The sequence below is a fragment of the Pyrus communis genome, chromosome 7, assembly GCF_963583255.1.
Source record: "Pyrus communis chromosome 7, drPyrComm1.1, whole genome shotgun sequence".
NCBI lineage: Eukaryota > Viridiplantae > Streptophyta > Magnoliopsida > Rosales > Rosaceae > Pyrus > Pyrus communis.
In genome coordinates, this window is record NC_084809.1 from 9,457,482 (window position 1) to 9,475,423 (window position 17,942).

Genomic DNA, 17,942 nt, shown 5'->3' on the forward strand with positions numbered 1-17,942 from the left:
GCGCAATGCAGAAAATCTTCAATGACATGCTACACAAAAACGTAGAATGTTACGTAGATGATGTGGTGGTTAAGACGAAGAAAAGATCAGACCACTTGAAGGATCTGCGAATAGTGTTCGAAAGGTTGCGAAAATACAACCTCAAGATGAACCCGTTAAAGTGTGCGTTTGGCGTCACCTCTGGAAAATTCCTCGGCTTCATCGTCAAGCACCGTGGTATTGAAGTAGACCAATCAAAGATCAAGGCCATTCAAAGCATGCCCGAGCCAAGAAACCTGCACGAGCTGAAAAGTCTACAAGGACGGCTAGCCTTCATCAGACGCTTCATCTCCAACCTCGCAGGGCGTTGTCAACCGTTTAGTCGCCTTATGAAGAAAGATGTTCCATTCGTATGGGACAAAGCATGCCATAATGCTTTTGAAAGCATAAAGAAATATTTGTCAAGTCCACCTGTCCTGGGGGCACCTGTGCCCGGGAAACCACTCATATTGTATATTGCTGCTCAGGAAAGTTCAATCGGAGCACTCTTGGCACAAGAGAATGAATCCCAAAAAGAAGGAGCACTTTACTACCTCAGTCGAACTCTCACCGGCGCTGAGTTGAACTATTCCCCAATAGAAAAGATGTGCCTCGCTTTGGTGTTTGCCATTCAGAAACTCAGACATTACATGCATGCTTACACCATCCACTTGGTTGCTAAAGCCGACCCTGTCAAATACGTTATGACTAAGCCAGTCTTGACAGGACGACTCGCTAAATGGGCTTTGCTTCTTAATCAATATGAGATCATCTACGTCCCAGCTAAAGCCGTCAAGGGACAAGCGCTAGCAGACTTCCTTGCCGATCATCCAATCCCGGCTGATTGGAAAATCTCAGACGACTTGCCTGACGAGGAGGTGTTCTACATCGACATCTTCCCAACATGGACGATGTTCTTCGACGGATCCGCACGAGCAGACGGAGCGGGGGCAGGAGTAGTATTCATGTCGCCACAAAGGCAAATACTACCTTACTCCTTCCAACTGAATGAGCTATGCTCCAACAATGTTGCTGAGTACCAAGCATTGATCATCGGGCTCCAAATGGCGATTAACATGGAAATCACAGCTCTTGAGGTATATGGCGATTCCAAGCTCATAATCAATCAACTCTTAACTGAATATGAGGTGAGGAAAGATGATCTCGTCCCATACTTTCGGCTAGCGACCCAACTGCTACAAAAGTTCGAAGCTGTGACACTAGAACATGTGCCAAGAAAGGAAAATCAAATGGCAGACGCTCTCGCCAATCTAGCCTCGAGTATGACACTAGGAAAAGATGAAGTTGCAGACGTGCCAGTTTGCCAAAGATGGGTGATTCCGCTCGTTAGTGAAATGTCACTAGATGATACAAATGTCATCTCAGTACTTCCAGTCGATGCTGAAGAGTGGAGACAGCCGCTGATCGACTACTTAGAGCACGGAAAGCTTCCAGATGATCTCAGACACCGTTCCGAAATACGTCGACGAGCACCTCGCTTCCTTTACTACAAAGGAACACTCTATCGACGCTCTTTTGAAGGAGTGCTCCTGAGATGCCTAGGTGAGGAAGAAGTTAATCTAGCCATGGAAGAAGCACATTCAGGTGTGTGTGGGGCACATCAGTCTGGACCAAAGCTACATTTCCGGCTTAAAAGAATGGGTTACTACTGGCCGAGCATGGTGAAGGACTGCCTGGAACATGCCAAAAGGTGCCAAGCCTGCCAATTCCACGCCAACTTCATACATCAACCGCCTGAACCATTACACCCTACAGTTGCTTCATGGCCGTTCGACGCATGGGGATTGGACGTTGTAGGACCAATTACGCCAAAGTCATCTGCAGGGGAAGCTTACATCCTAGCTGCAACAGATTACTTCTCCAAGTGGGCTGAAGCCATCCCTTTAAGGGAAGTAAAAAAGGAAACTATTGTTCGTTTCATTAAGGAGCATATCATCCACCGATATGGGGTGCCTCGCTACATTATCACTGACAACGGAAAGCAGTTTTCCAACCGACTCGTGGACGAGCTTTGCGACAAATACAAGTTCAAGCAGCACAAGTCTTCCATGTATCATGCTCCGGCCAACGGCCTCGCAGAAGCATTCAACAAGACGCTGTGCAACCTCCTGAAAAAGGTAATCGGCCGAACAAAGAGAGATTGGCATGAAAGAATAAGTGAAGCACTTTGGGCATATAGGACTACACATAGGACTCCTACCCAAGCTACACCTTATTCTCTCGTATATGGCGTAGAAGCTGTTCTACCGCTCGAAAGTCAAATTCCCTCACTAAGGATGGCTATACAAGAAGGCTTGACTGATGAAGAAAATGCAAAGTTGCGCCTTCAGGAGTTGGAAGCGCTGGATGAGAGAAGGCTCGAAGCTCAACAACACTTGGAATGCTACCAAGCACGGTTATCCAAGGCATTCAACAAGAAAGTCCGCCCAAGGTCTTTCCAAGCCGGAGATCTCGTGCTGGCATTGCGTAGGCCTATCATTACAACTCATAAGACAAAAAGCAAGTTCACATCAAAGTGGGATGGACCCTACGTAATACAAGAGATCTACACCAATGGCGCCTACTTAATCATGGCAGAAGACGGGTTGAAGATCGGCCCCATCAACGGCAGATTTTTGAAGCGCTACTACCCCTAAAACAAACGCACCAAGCTCCTGGCCCGCAAGAGCATAAACTGTGTACGGCAAAATCATCAAAAAAAAAAAAAAAAAAAACCATCACTCATTTGAACTACGTCATGACTTGATCCCTCCTCAACCAAGGGTACGTAGGCAACTTGAAACTTCAAAACTTCAAGTACAGTCACATCATCAAAAAAAAAAAAAAAAAAAAAAAAAAAAAAAAAAAAAAAAAGGGAAATAACACATCTTGGTGATGTATATGTTTTATCTGTATTTAGCACAATACACTAAATAAAATAAAGCATGTTCATTGATCTCCGAGAAATTACAAGTGCGTACAAAAAAAAAAAAAAAAAAAAAAAAAAAAAAAAAAAAAGATGGAGCTTTCATAAATGTTGTTCACGTGAAGCCCCACTACTTGGGAAAACTACAGAAGCGGGAGGCATCAAAGAAGAGGCCTCAATACTTGGTGGAACGCTAGATGAGCCAGGAAAAAGGTGCCTCTGGAAGAAAGCAGCAAGCCTTTGACGGTCACTTTGACGGTCACTTTGAATTCGACCACTGGATTCTTGCAGCTCATCAAGCTTCCTCTTCATGCCCGTCGAATAGTTATTTGCAAGCACATGCAAACTTCTATTCTCGTGCTTAAGCTGTTTGATCTCTTGCTTAAGAGTTTCCACCTCCGCCATCAATGATTCCACTTGGCGGGATCGAGCAAGTAGGCGTTGGCCCATGTTGGACACAGAGCCTGCGCACTGAACACTGAGAGTTAGGGACTCTTGAACGGCCAACTCATCGGACCGTTCTGAAAGCAGCCTGCTATCTTTTGGAGTGAGGAAGTTCCTAGCTACTATCGTAGCTGTTGTTGCGTCCTTCATCACAGAATCTTCACCTGTCAAAGGACCATTAGAAGATAAGAAAGAAGGGCACCATACATTTACCTGACGCGGCGCACTCGGATCACTGCTGAGACTCAAATCTAAGCAAATGTTAGACGGGTTAGCCATTGTCAAAAGGTTAAAAGAGAAAGGTGGATGGAGTAAAATCAGAAAGGGCCGAAGACGATTTTCACAGACGGGCGATCTTCAAAGTGTGCATGTTGGAGGTGATCGATACCTCTATAAAAAGCCAAGGCTACACGACCACCGATTCAAAAAATCGGATTTTCCTGCGTGAAGTTCGGCGACGCTTTCGCGGCTTTTCAGATAACGCGTTCAACTTTGTCAAAAGATCTCTGACAAAGTTGAAAACACGTGAAGGTTATCATCCCAACTACGCGCCTTTGCCAACAAGCGTGGTGACAGAGCCGCACCCGTGACTACTTTTTCGAAGAGGCGCTAGCTCAGAAATCGAAGAGACGCCTGTTAAAAAATCGAAGAGACGTTTGTCGACAAGGGTAAAAGAACATAACCACCACTTGCTATTGGGAAATCCCTATATATGTCGACCTTCATCTTTTATGGCAAGGCAGACCTAAAAAAAAAAATGCCCAACTCTTCCTCACCTCTGAGGGCGCACTCCCAGCAAAACCTCTCGAAATACTCAATTTTTTTCTTCTTCCCCAAAGAAGATACCAGATGCCTGGAATACAGATGAGGCAGGAGGAAACGGTAAATCGAAGCATGTGGAGACAAGCACAACAAATATATGTGCTGATTCATTCGCTGCTTCTTCAAAAGCAAAAGTATCTCATATCATCAAGGGCGAAAGCAAAGGTATCTCATATCATGCTTTTTCCCTGTCTTTTCCTTTGCCCTTGTTCTCACCTGCCGAGACAAGGACAGAGAAAGCAATATGTCGGAACCTCCACTCAAACTTGCGCTGCCACCAAGAAGTGAGGGTCCATTCAAATGCAAGGTTTGCATTCAACTCCTGCATCAGAGGACAAATACTACAAGAGAAGATGCCACACCTGCATAAGGAAATACCACTTCTGCAAAGGGAGCAAGTAAGGCAAGTAAAAATGATACATCGAAGCATGTGGAGACAAGCACAACAAATATATGTGCTGATTCATTCGCTGCTTCTTCAAAAGCAAAGGTATCTCATATCATGCCTTCTCCATGTCCTTTCCTTTGTCCTTGTTCTTACTCGCATGGCAAAGTGAAAGAAGCAATCAGCCGGCACTTGGAATCAGTCTTCCGATCTGGAACCAACTGCCTGGAATCTATTCCCTGGTTGCTTACCTAGCGTTGCTCTCGAGTAGTCATCTTCAACGGTTGATACACTTCCAGAGAAGGGACCACTTCTGCAAAGGGGAGCAAGTAAGGCAAGTGAAAATGATACATTAAAGCATGTGGAGACAAGCAACAACTGTATATGCTGAGCTATCCTCTAACCCTCTTCAATACGAATTGGAGAGATTGAACAAAGAAACAGAAAAAAGGAGTAAAGCTCAGACCTTCGGGGGAGACCAAAAGAATCCTGCTGCCCAGTTCAAGAGTAGCACAAAGGAAAATCAACGATTGGAGGAAACCAGAAAATCTTCCAGTCGAACTCAAGATCAAGCCTCAATGGCCCTTGAAGAAATTTCCAGCCCAATTCAAGATCAAGCCTCGACGGCCCTTGGGTTGACATCTACATTAAGGGACTTCAAAACGCATCTTCTACACGTGACAAGCACATGTCTACGACGCGCCTTGAAGTGGGGGCATTTGTAGACATCGAAATTTCAGTAAAAAAAAATGTTCACCAATGCATTAAAGTTTTGACGTGTCAAGGCATACATGGCATACGCCACGTGTTGTACAAATTGTACACATGGCGTGTGACTCAACAAAATAGGAAGAAATACCCTTGAAGGATTAAACAAGTTTTTCTTCTCATTTTGGGCAATGACAAGGCAAGTACATTTCAATCCATTGAGGATCAAAACAAGTTTTTCTTCTCATGTTGGGCAATGACAAGGCAAGCACACTTCAATCCATTACGGATCAAAGCAAGTTTTTCTCATTTGGGCAATGACAAAGCATACACATTTCAAGTTTAAAATGGTATTAAGTGGGAAATTAGGCCATAAGTTACACCACTTCAATTTCAATATTGCATTAAGTGGGAAATTAGGCCATAAGTTAGACCACTTCAAGTTTAAAATGGTATTAAGTGGGAAATTAGGCCATAAGTTACACCACTTCAATTTCAATATTGCATTAAGTGGGAAAATTAGGCAATGGTGCTTGGAAAGGAAAAAAATATTTTGTGGTGGTGATTCATTCTCAAAGCCTATAAATAGGCTTCTCCATCAAGGTATCAAGCATCAACCAATTCACAAATACATTTCTCTACTCCAAAAATGGAAGAGAATACTCCCCATCAAGGGGGACCAAAACCTTGAAGCCTTAAAGTTCTAAAGCTCTCAAGAAAATCCCGAAGGATCAAGAAAGCACTCTTCGTTCTTCGTCAAATCCTCCTTCAAGATCAAGCCCCAACGGCCCTTGAAGAACTCCCACCAACTCAAGATCAAGCCCCGACGGCCCCTTGAAGAAAGTGTTCATCATTCATCATCCGTTCATCCTAAGATCAAGCCCCAACGGCCCTTTGGATCAACAACCTCAACAAATCCACACATCCAATCGTTCTTCAAGACTAAGCTCAAACGCCCCTTGAAGAACTCCCACCAACTCAAGATCAAGCCCCGACGGCCCCTTGAAGAAAGTGTTCATCATTCATCATCCGTTCATCCTAAGATCAAGCCCCAACGGCCCTTTGGATCAACAACCTCAACAAATCCACACATCCAATCGTTTTTCAAGACTAAGCCCAAACGCCCCTTGAAGATCCGCTCATCCATTAACCTTCAAGATCAAGCCCAAAGGCCCTTGAAGAAATCCATACAACCATTATTCAAGATCAAGCCCCGACGGCCCTTGAAGAAAGTGTTCATCCGTTCATCCTAAGATCAAGCCCCAATGGCCCTTTGGATCAACAACCTCAACAAATCCACACATCCAATCGTTCTTCAAGATTAAGCCCAAAAGCCCTTGAAGATCCGCTTATCCATCAACCTTCAAGATCAAGCCCAAAAGCCCTTGAAGAAATCCACACAACCATTATTCAAGATCAAGCCCCGACGGCCCTTGAAGAAATTGTTCATCGTTCATCCTAAGATCAAGCCTCAACGGCCCCTTGGATCAACAGCACAAACAAATCCACACATCCAATCGTTCTTCAAGACTAAGCCCAAAAGCCCTTGAAGATCTGCTCATCCATCAACCTTCAAGATCAAGCCCAAAAGCCCCTTGAAGAAATCCATACACCCATTCTTCAAGATCAAGCCCAACGCCCCTTGAAGATCCGTTCATCAACTGTTCATCCTTAGATCAAGCCCCGACGGCCCTTTGGATCAACAACTCATCCACAAACCTACACCCTACGAAGATAGAATCAGAGGACCAAATTTGAGAGAGATCGTAACCCCAAAATCATAAACACAAAAATATTATTTTGTACACGTTATTCTGGTTTCTTGTTTCAAGGAATCTTTCGTGTTCACATCTAGGAACATTGATGTTCTTATCTCCCCCTAATGGCGGGAAGACTATCCCATTAAAGTGACAATCCGCAAATGAGCGATAAAGAGATCATGTGCAAGGGTTCTAAGAGAGCTAGTGTGAAGGAGAATCATGATCGATAAAAGATACACATCCTTCTTTGAGGACCCATGTTGGTACGTTGCGGCAGCACAACTTGGCATATGGAATGCACATCCAAATGCGTAAATACGAAAATCATCAGGTTTGTACCCAGTAACCAACTATAATGTCATATAGGTTGGGTGGCAATAGGCCTCAAGGCGAATCAACATAACTGCATATAAGGATTGCATAACCCTAGGCAGAAATCGAAAACTTGGTACTTTTACCAAAATTCGGGCGATCATTTAAATTTGTGCTTTATGATCGCTAGGCGAGGCTATTTGGAGTGAACATGGGAATTCAGTGTTCAATTAGAAACCCAAAATACATGCAATACTTTATCGAAAACCGTTGATATAAACTCTTCGGCATTATCCAGTCTCCTGGACTTTAAGGGATAAGTAGGGTGGTGAACCCTTAATTAGCCAGGAGGTTTAGCAGTAATGTGTATGGACAAACATGTGACCAGTTTGTCCATTCATCAACCAAAACCATAAGTATTTATATGGTCCGCATTTTGGATAGATTAGTCCACATATATTCCCTTGAATCCACTGTGAAAAGAGAGTCGTGTCGTATCTTTGCGAGGAATGATATAGAAAATCAATTTCCTTAATAAGTATGCTTGGCAAAGTGTGCTTGTAGGCACATTATCCTTACTTCAGATAAGGAAATGTGTTGTAGCATCATTGTTCGACCTAAGTGTCCCAAAAGGTCGTGCCAAAACAAGTAAACTACTCAATCACTAGGCTCCAGGTTGGCCACATATGGTGTATTCCAAGTTGGAAGACAACCCATTAGCCCCAAATCAAAGCTTCAGGCTCATTTTTAGAGGTTGTGCAAATATATTTCACTCTATATTCTTCAGTGTTCATTTACGATCATTTTCATCTCGAATATCCTTAAAAACTCAACGTCAGGGAGAATTTAAGGTCCCTTAAATGGTGATGCAGTACCATTCATACAACGAGGAGCGTGCTAATACTCTTAATTAGGTTGGATAGACCTGAAGTTGTTGTTAGAGATGTGATTTAGGTGTAAAGTTAGTATGCGTAGTACACATTCATCTAGACAACTAACTTTCCCACATTCCTACCTAATCACGTGTTTAATTGAATTGGTCACATGTATTAAGAAACATGATTCAATTAACTCATATTCGAGGACAATATCAATAAGATTATCCATAAGGAAAACATACACCAAACTTGAATCCAAGAACATGGAAAAATGTTCACAAAGTAAACCAAAGTTACTAAGGTGGATTCGGCCAACAAGGCCGTCCATGTCAAAATTTTGCTTTTCCAACTATGTTTGGTAGAGCAAAATTAGTCTCACATATTGACTATTAGAATGGTACTCCTTAACAACATTGGTAAGGGCACAGACAGGTGCATAACCAATGATTTATTTCATAAAGACGGAAGTAGATTATGCAGGGTTAAGGTTTAGGAATATTATCCCTTATTTTGGAAGTTTTAGGTCTTAGGTGCCAAGGATCACGCTTCGGGCATGATGCCACACCTTGGCAGGCCCTGATTCTACCATAAGTTGTAAAAATAAACTCCAAATTGGATTGTGAGAGAGTATGCCATTCAGTGTATCCCTGCCAAAGCAGTGCATCACCATTCGATTAGGCTTTAACCGAACTAGGTCGAGCCATTCGGTAGACTCCAGCCGAATCGGGTCCATACCTTTCTCTCACATTTGTGGTAGTAATCAGATCTGAGAATTTGGTAAACTTCCTCTTTCTACACTGCTACTTCAGGGGTGAGTTAGAAACATGAAGGACGAGAAAAGTATTCTCTAGTCAAAATTTGATCAGATTTATAAACTTCAAAATTGTACTCATTCATGGACGTAATCATGGTGTGCTTCAGGCAATGTCTTTCATGATTAAACGGTCCATAGAAGCGAGCCAAAGAGCCATGGAATTCTTGTTCATGAGGTATTTCCATTTGTAATGATTCGGGCACAAGTCTACAAATGACGATCATGGCGAAGGCTTATTCAGCTCTTCTTTGCCATTGTTGGCTATAATGGTTTCTCAGCTTCTTGATAGTCAAGTAGAGATTCACGTCTTGTACCCACATAAAGTGGTTTCTAATATAAACATTCAAATCAGGGAAATCGAACTTGTGACAATTCGACAATCCATTGAATTGAAGGGAACAAGATTGTGATTGGTGTTATGGGAATAAATCATCCATAAGCATCAAAGTTAGAACATTCGAGTTCTAAGACATGGTTTTCATGAAGAATTCGGGTTTTCATGGGTGTATTGTTTTACGAAAACTTCGGGTTTCAAAGGCACTAAATTTGAAACTATAGGTTCAATTTAGTTTATGAACGTTTAGTTCATAAAAGAGAGGTTCCTACAAGAAACACAGAATGCAATATACAACTAAGTGTAGTGGATTTGAGGTTCTTAGGGTACTCAAGTGTGAGAGCTTCGTTACTACGAAAATATGTCAACGATTCAAAGTTTAAAAATAAATTATTGAATCGTTAATGTCCAAACGTGATCTTCAGGTCAATAATTTTGGATTCATTATCAGATTAATGGACTGCATGTCACTTTTAGTTAACTCAATAGACTGGGACCAAATAGGGTCGATTGTAAAAACTAAATAATATTAACATACGGGTTAATACTATTTAGAATGCTAAAATAATAGCATGTAGGTCGAAAAAAATTGCCCCAAGAGATAATTGGGCTCGAGTGGGGTACCTTGAGTAAAAAGCATGGCCCAAAAAATGGCCTCAGGTGTGAACTTTAGGTCATGGGGTGAGGAAGAAACCCCAGCCGCAACTGGGTTTCAAGGTTGGGCCTTGGGGATGGCACAGGACAAAGCCCAGCAAATTTTCTGGCTTGTTAATGCACGGGAGCCCAGCCACAGTGGGCTGGCATCATGCAAGGACCAAACCCATGTATATGGGCTGATACCAGAGCAGGCTATAAGCTTTAGTGCGCGTCGGACAGTAGCCCAGCAAGCATGACAGTTTGCTGGCATGGGCCGAGAGCAGATGGAGGTTCAAAAAGGAAAGATGCATGCTTCCTTGATGGTTGGGGACTACGGACCTGAGATAACCCAACCAGACCAAAGGCCTGGGGTTTGTATATGCTCACAGCAAAGCTGCAATAAAGGTCCATGTGGGTGCAGCAAAGCCCCAAGGGCTACTGCCTAGTTTGTGCCGCAAAGGATGGTGCCATACCATTCCCAAATTTTTTCGACATATGTAGGGTTTAAGAAACCCTAGAATTGCTTCTAATTTAATTTGATACTTTGATGCACATATTCCACATAACAATTTAATTATGCAATGCATGAAACAAATATATATATATATATATATTGACAAATATATGAACATATACAATATATATATATATATATATATATATATCGGAAGGAAAATATAAACATAGGGGGTTCATGCATCATTGGGAATGTTTTCATGCTTCATAGTTGTTTCAAATATCTTACTTTATTTTAAGCGTACCTGATTGGCAGAAAACAACAAAAGCCTTTGAATTTGTAGAAGATCCTTCTCGGAAAGCCGGAATTGCATCTTCAATGCGTTGTATCACGTTCAACAAAGAAAAAATAAATTGAATCAATAACATGTAGATCAATTCAATAAAATAATAAATTAATCATAATAAGAATGATTAAAATGTAATACTCCCCTGATTGAATATCAAACTCTCCTGTTAGCGCAGCGTCAAGAACGTGCTGATAACGTGTTGTAGGCATAATTTACTGAACAATTATGGAGGCCATAGAGAGAGAGAAAGGTGCGGCAATAGTAGAGAGAAAGAGAGAGATGTGTAATTGTGGGTGTGTGTTATTCCACCCCATTATGCCTTTATTTATAGTAGTAGGAAAGGTTAATTCCTTACCCTTTCGGATTACAACATTTAATAGGTAATCTAATCCTAATAGGAATATAAGATACATTCACATATCTATTAGGATTTACACAATCATATTCCTATTCCAATAGGACTGCAACAAAAAGAATGTGAAAACTATAAACAGAAAAACGAGTTAGTTACCAAACGAACCCTTAAACTACCAAAAAAAAAAAGAAAGAAAGGAAATTCAAATTACCCAAAAACAGAAATGAGATGTTCTACAAAATCATAATTTCTTCATTCTTTCTTCAACTCAAGTAATTGGAACCACCTAGCTTAGCCCATACTGCAGTTCTACATTTGAATCATGAGCTCCAGAACCAGAAAATCCTCCCTATCTAATGTTGAACATTCCAGTCCCAACCCAAATTGGCACACCCATAATTATACACTCACTCACTCCTCTAACTGCGTCAACTCTCCCATTCACACAGCCATTGAACAGATGATCCGCCACCTGTTCGAATGACGCCAATGTAATCACACTATTCTCCATTTTCTTCGCTCCAAATCGCGTCAGCCCAAGCACTTCCCCCATGTATGTCATCACATCCCCAACGCAGATCATGTGCCGGCAGTCTATGTTCATCCCATGTTGTTTCATTGTGCTCTTTATCTCCTCAATGATGCAGACTCGTGCCGCTTCGATCCCAAGCGTCCTCTGCACTTTCAGAACGTCATTGCTTGTGGTTCTGCATCCGTTTACTCCTTCAGTCCCCATCACTTCTAGAAGCCCTCTGCCTTCGGCGAACAACTTGTACTTCTTATGATTGGTTTTCATTTCCTTTTCGTTGTTAATCATGACACGCTTGATTGTGTTTATGCCCCTTAGTGTGATTGATGAGAGCCTGTTCTTCAAGCTGTGAAGGCGAAAATAAAGTTTGCTCCTGTCAGTCTCTGCAGGAAAAACTTCCAATTTTCTGATATCCCAAAACCTTAACATTTTCTGACTTCAGTTTGATTCCCCGAATTTGTAAAATCGATTCTTTCACCATATTAGCATCCATAGACAAGTACGCATCTTGAATCATGGACATATCGAGCGTGATCACTATAGACACTGATTTTGCAGTCATTACAATCTGTATACTTTTAGCAATTTGCCCGAGACTTGTGCTCTCAATTCGCCCTGCTACCACCCTTGCAGATTTTTCATTAGTATCACATTCGAGCGCTGCAGTGATGATTGGCGTGTGGATGTTCTTCCGCGTTTAATATTTCCTTGATTCGGGGGACTCCGAGTGTAATGTTCATGCTTGCAACTCCAGCAAAGTGGAAAGTTTTCAATGTCATTTGCGTCGCAGGCTCGCAAATACTTTGAGCTCCGCCCTCAATCTTCTTCGAATGGTAACGTGAAATGCAAGTATCAAGAAAAACCTCCAACTGTCTAGAAGTAACACCCGCAATATTTTGCACAATCTTCTCCTTCCAAGCAGGGATTTGATCATCATTAAACATAAATATCTCATGTTTTTTATGAATGATTCTACATACTCATCCAAAAATTCTTCCAAAGAAGTTTTGAAACCGGCAAAGCACCCGGCCTCAGGAGTCATATCTGGTTCAGAAAGCCTTCTTCTCACTATTTCAGACACTTAATCAGGAGACACATACTTATTTTTATCGGCAGGACATGTGGCTTTCGCTTTCAGAAACAATCGGGGCAAGTCCAACAGAGCTTCATCTTTTTCTTCCATCACTGCAGGATCCATACCATCATCTCCATAACAGAACTGAAGTATACATCCACTCGCATTTCTCACTGTTTTATCATACTGAACACATAAATCCTCCATAACTTTGGTCAATCTACGACTCAGGTACCTAGTGTCAGCTGTTTTCACAGCTGTATCCACAAGCCCCTCTCACATTCCCATTGTATGGAAGAAGAACTCTGTAGGACTCAAGCCGCTGTAAAATGAGCTAGCAACAAACCCTTTAGCGGCAAGGGTTTTTACACCACTAAGGAAGTGTGGAAGGCTTCGGTCTATGAACCCATTGGGGGCGCGACAACCACCAACAGATTGCTGGCCAACACAAGCAATCATCTGGCTTATATTTTTGGCTGATCCTTTAGAACCACACTGGGACATGATCAAGGGACTATTTCTCCAATGCAGCTTTTGCATACACAACTTTCCGGTTTGATCTCTGATGTTGTTCAATACACTAGTTATCCCCGACTTAAGCGACTATGCTGCATCAGAACCTGGTATAAGTTGGAGCTGCCCTTCATTGAACAACTTTATCTGGCCATAACATTTTTCGTAGCCTTCCTTAATTATCTTCTCTTTCTCTTCGCGCAAATTGCCACTTGGCTGAACATCACTTATCCCAATTGAGAATCCATGGTTACCAATCCATTGCGCGCTTAACTTAGCTAAGCAATTCATGCAAGCAGCAGCTGCCTGAGGTTTATAGTCTCTGAGAAGAGCAGAGTAAAGTCCATTCTTGTTGCCATTTCCCAATGTAGCCTTCCCAAGTTGCCCGGCTATGAGCACACTGTTACGAAAATAAACAAACCCATCTTTCTGGCACATTGCTTCAATTTCTCTCCCATCTTCGGTCTTGGTGGTGGTGTAGGACTTCTCTGTGACAATTAGATTCAGATAGACTCTCAGGTTTACATTCGGGCGTACGAGAACACTAAACAATTGCTTTCCTGTCCACAACTCTACTGGCTTAATCACGGCAGGTGTTGGAAGATCAATTGGATCCATTCCACTCCCCATATATGAACACATGAGTGAAAATGATGAACGGTCATAAAATGTGTCCTTCCTCGTTATAAGGAAAGAGGATGTCAGAAAATCTTGAGTTGAAGCAACCAAGATCTCCCCATTTTTGGGTGTGCACAAATTGTTTTCCACCCCCAACAACAGAGCAGCCTCTGCCCGCGCCTCCTCTGTTTGCGGGACATGAATGTTCATCTCATCGCCGTCAAAATCAGCATTATACAGATTGCAAACAGATTCATTAAACCTCAGCGTCCTCCAAGGCATAACCTTAGCCCAATGAGACATGAAAGACATCCTATGCAGGCTTGGTTGTCTGTTGAAAAGAAGAATGTCACCGTCTTCTAGATGGCGTCCAACTATGTCACCGTATTGGAGTCCATCAGCCAGATTTTTACTGATCCTCGTAATCGCCAAGGAGAATTCTTCACCATCACGATGCAAAGATCTGGCACCGGGGTACTTATGAGGTCCATTACACATACACTTCCTCAACTTCTCAATTATGACATGTAACCCATTCGGGGTACGTTAAGATTTGAGCCATTTCAATGGGGACTCTAACCTCATTGATTTTTAGATTAGGGTCAGGAGATATAACACTTCTTCCAGTATATTCAACACGTTTCGCAGACAAATTCCCGCGAAAACGCCCTTGCTTCCCCTTGAGCCACTGCACAAAACCTTTCAACGGATTCCCACCTTGCATCGTGAAAGGCACACGAACCTCACTATTTATATACTGTGTAGCCTCAACCTGAAGTTCATCCCAACTCCGCTTAACCCTGGGGGCATACCCCAGCCTCAAATCAAACAAATCGCGCGTAAGGCGCGCATTCGACTGAATGATCTGCTTCAACCTCACCGTAATGTCATTCTCGTTGCTCACTTCTCCCCCAACCAAAACTGAAGGGCGAATCACAGTAGGTGGCACTAGAAGTGGTTATCAAGAAATTCTCCGACCTAGGAGACAAATAAAGCACCTCACAATCCTTATCACTCATCTCTTTCAACAAAGTGAAAACTTTTGTGGGGTCTAACATAGCTTCCACGCTCAACCCCGCTGCAGAGACTTTAGTCCCCGCCATTGTTTTTCTCAACTCATCCATCACATCTTCAAATTTCGAACGGTCGTGAAGAATGCCGATCATCCCAACCGCCTTCTTCACCGTCCCGTTCACATACCCGCATTTCCAGCACTCCGTCCGCTGATTACCGGCACACAATGCAGTACATTTCTTCACCACAATTTTCATCAGTTCCATTTTTTTCATAGGATCCTTTAGATTCCTCATCTTCCTCAAATACTCCACCCGCATTTCGTCCTTCAGTAGAAACCCAGAACAATTCTTGCAGATACACTTCAGGACGTTCATAACCGTGCCCAGATACCCGACGTTGTAGACGGGGAGGGCGAGGGCCAAATACCCAAAATGCCCCGGGAACTTGACGTGGTTCCCTCCACAAGTGGTGCAGATTAACCGCTTGCTCGCCGGGCCTAGCCGCGGGTCCAGTAAGCCGCATTCGATGGGTTTCCAACCGGAGTTGTAATATGTGCCAATGTAGATTTGAACTTCCGCCAGTTTCATAATCTCTGCCGGGGACATAACGATAAATTTCAGTTCCTTAACTGTACGGTGCGTATTGGGTTCGATAAAGGGTTGCCTGGTGAAATCTAGGGTTTTGACATTGGCGGATTTCATCGTGTTGTTTGATCGTAACGGCGGAGGGGCGAAATCTGGGAGAAATAACAAAATTGCAGAACGCCATAATTTAAAAATTGTTCAAAAATCGTTAAGAAATTGTTTGATCAGAAAAATTTCACTGGAACAATTAAACCCTAATTTTAACATAATCATCCCCAATTGATTATTCAATTTTACAGGTTTAAGAAATTTAGATATAAAAATCAGAATTTATTGACTGAAATTAAAAAGGTAAACAGACGTACCTGGTTGAAACTTGAAAATTTTTAAAATGAAGGAGAGGCTGTAGAAGGAGGCGCTGCCAGAGCTCGAACCCGAGACCTCCGAAAATGTTGCTGAGAAGCGATATGCCCAACACGCCACCCGCGGGAGTTTTATTGTTTGCGCATGTAAATATTATTTATTCAATATGAGTAGAATGGGCCTAATTGGCTTTTTTTTGTTATAGTTTGGTTAGTTGCAGCCCATTTCCTCTTTTTGTTGTTTTTTGAGAGGAGATAATATCTTGGTTAGGTTACTTTTCTGGATTTAGGTTTAATTGTCTAATTAAAACTGATTTTATTTCTTGTTTTTAAGTTAATCTTGTATCTCGTTCATCTATAAATACTTCGTTATAGAGAAAAATATAAGACCACACTCCAATAATTTGTTTAACTTTACATGATTAGAAAAGAAAACTACATTCTTGAACGTATATGGAAGTTGATTGGTATGATATTTGTTTGTCAGATATTAAAATCTACTTGTATTGAAATCTAGATAATTCAATCCGTACTGCCTAACTTACATGAAACAGATTCATTGTCACGTGATATCTCTTTTCTAATAATGCATTGTCATGTGTAAGTTTTTTTTCTGCATGACAATGTATTATGAGATCGAGATGTCAGATGGCGGTGAAACCGTTTCATGTAATATTTAAAATGATTTCTGACCGCACAATGTAGATGAACTGATATAATTCACAGATCCCTAAAATCCTCACAAATAGAATATGACGAGAATTCGGATTCTTCTACGAGTGGCTCTCTTTCTGATGTGCAGTTCCTCCCTTCCGGGTACCCCCAATGACTTGCACTGATGTTAATCACAAAATTAATACCATTAATTTTGATTAGTAACAAGCTGATTAACATAAGCACACAAGCTACAAAGTTTTCATACCAAGTTTATTCATAAAATGATGAATTATCATATTTACATCTCTTAACACTTTATTTGTTGTTAATAAATAAGGTTCAAAAGTGAGTCTAGATAAATGATAAACTGTCACATCATTCATGCACAATGAATAATATAACATTGGTGAGTAGTGCATTACTTTAGACATGTATATCGATCCAACAATTATTGTTTAATTTTGAAGGAGATTCTAAATTCTAATCTCATAAACAAAAGGAACTAATACCCTTTTGATAGAAGGGTGGGTTTTCTCCTTGTATAGCTCAAAAGTTATCAATATGTGGGACTAATGCTTAACGGATTTAAATTACTTTCAATGACCCAGTGAAATACTTTGGAAGAATACTTTGGTTTTCTCAGTATCAACAATTTGTCCATCCAACGTGCCCAAGTTTTTAACGCTTCCTGATAGGCAACAAGACGATCCATGTCATGATATAAGGTCTTTCTATCTTGAACAAAATCCCACCTCCATGACATGCAAACAAAAGCTTACCCTACCATATGCTTTTATGCATATTTAAGCCCTAATATTTCTCATTCACATAAATAAGTGCTCTGTCGCTAAAATTATACGATTTAAACCACTAAGAGCGTCTCCAAATAAGATGTTAAATTGTCCAAATCAGTAATAACAGTAACAAAAGACAACATTAATGTTTTCCAACTGAGAAGCCAATCTGATGTGGCATGACATGGATTGACATATCTCCCCCTTGCTGCCAAATTTGAAAGAACCTTCAAATTTTCTTAGTTAATTATTAAATGCTTTTTATTAATTTTTTTTATTAGTTTAAAGCATTATTCTTTTGTTTCTTTTCATTCCCAATGCAAAGAAAATACATATGAATTATTATATTATGTTTAAAATTTGACATATCAGTTGGAAAACAAAAGTTTAAAAAATGTCATAGTGCCACGTAAGCCTTCACATTTAAATTTTAGGTTCAAAATTTGATATCTCCTTTGGAGATGGTCTAAAAGCAAGATCATATCTCACGGAAAAGGATTATTTTCTTGAGGATCCTAGAGATTCCGTAATCGTGACCGTTCATCGTACATCGTGCGTTCAAAAATCATTTCAAAATTGAAAATTTTAAAATTAA

The 17,942-nt window shown here is 41.3% G+C and overlaps 1 pseudogene; it reads right to left on the reverse strand.

Moving 5' to 3' along the window:
• Nucleotides 1–11,547: 11,547 nt before the first annotated feature.
• LOC137740518 (DNA-directed RNA polymerase III subunit 1-like) lies at nt 11,548–15,651 on the reverse strand (annotated as a pseudogene).
• Nucleotides 15,652–17,942: the final 2,291 nt, after the last annotated feature.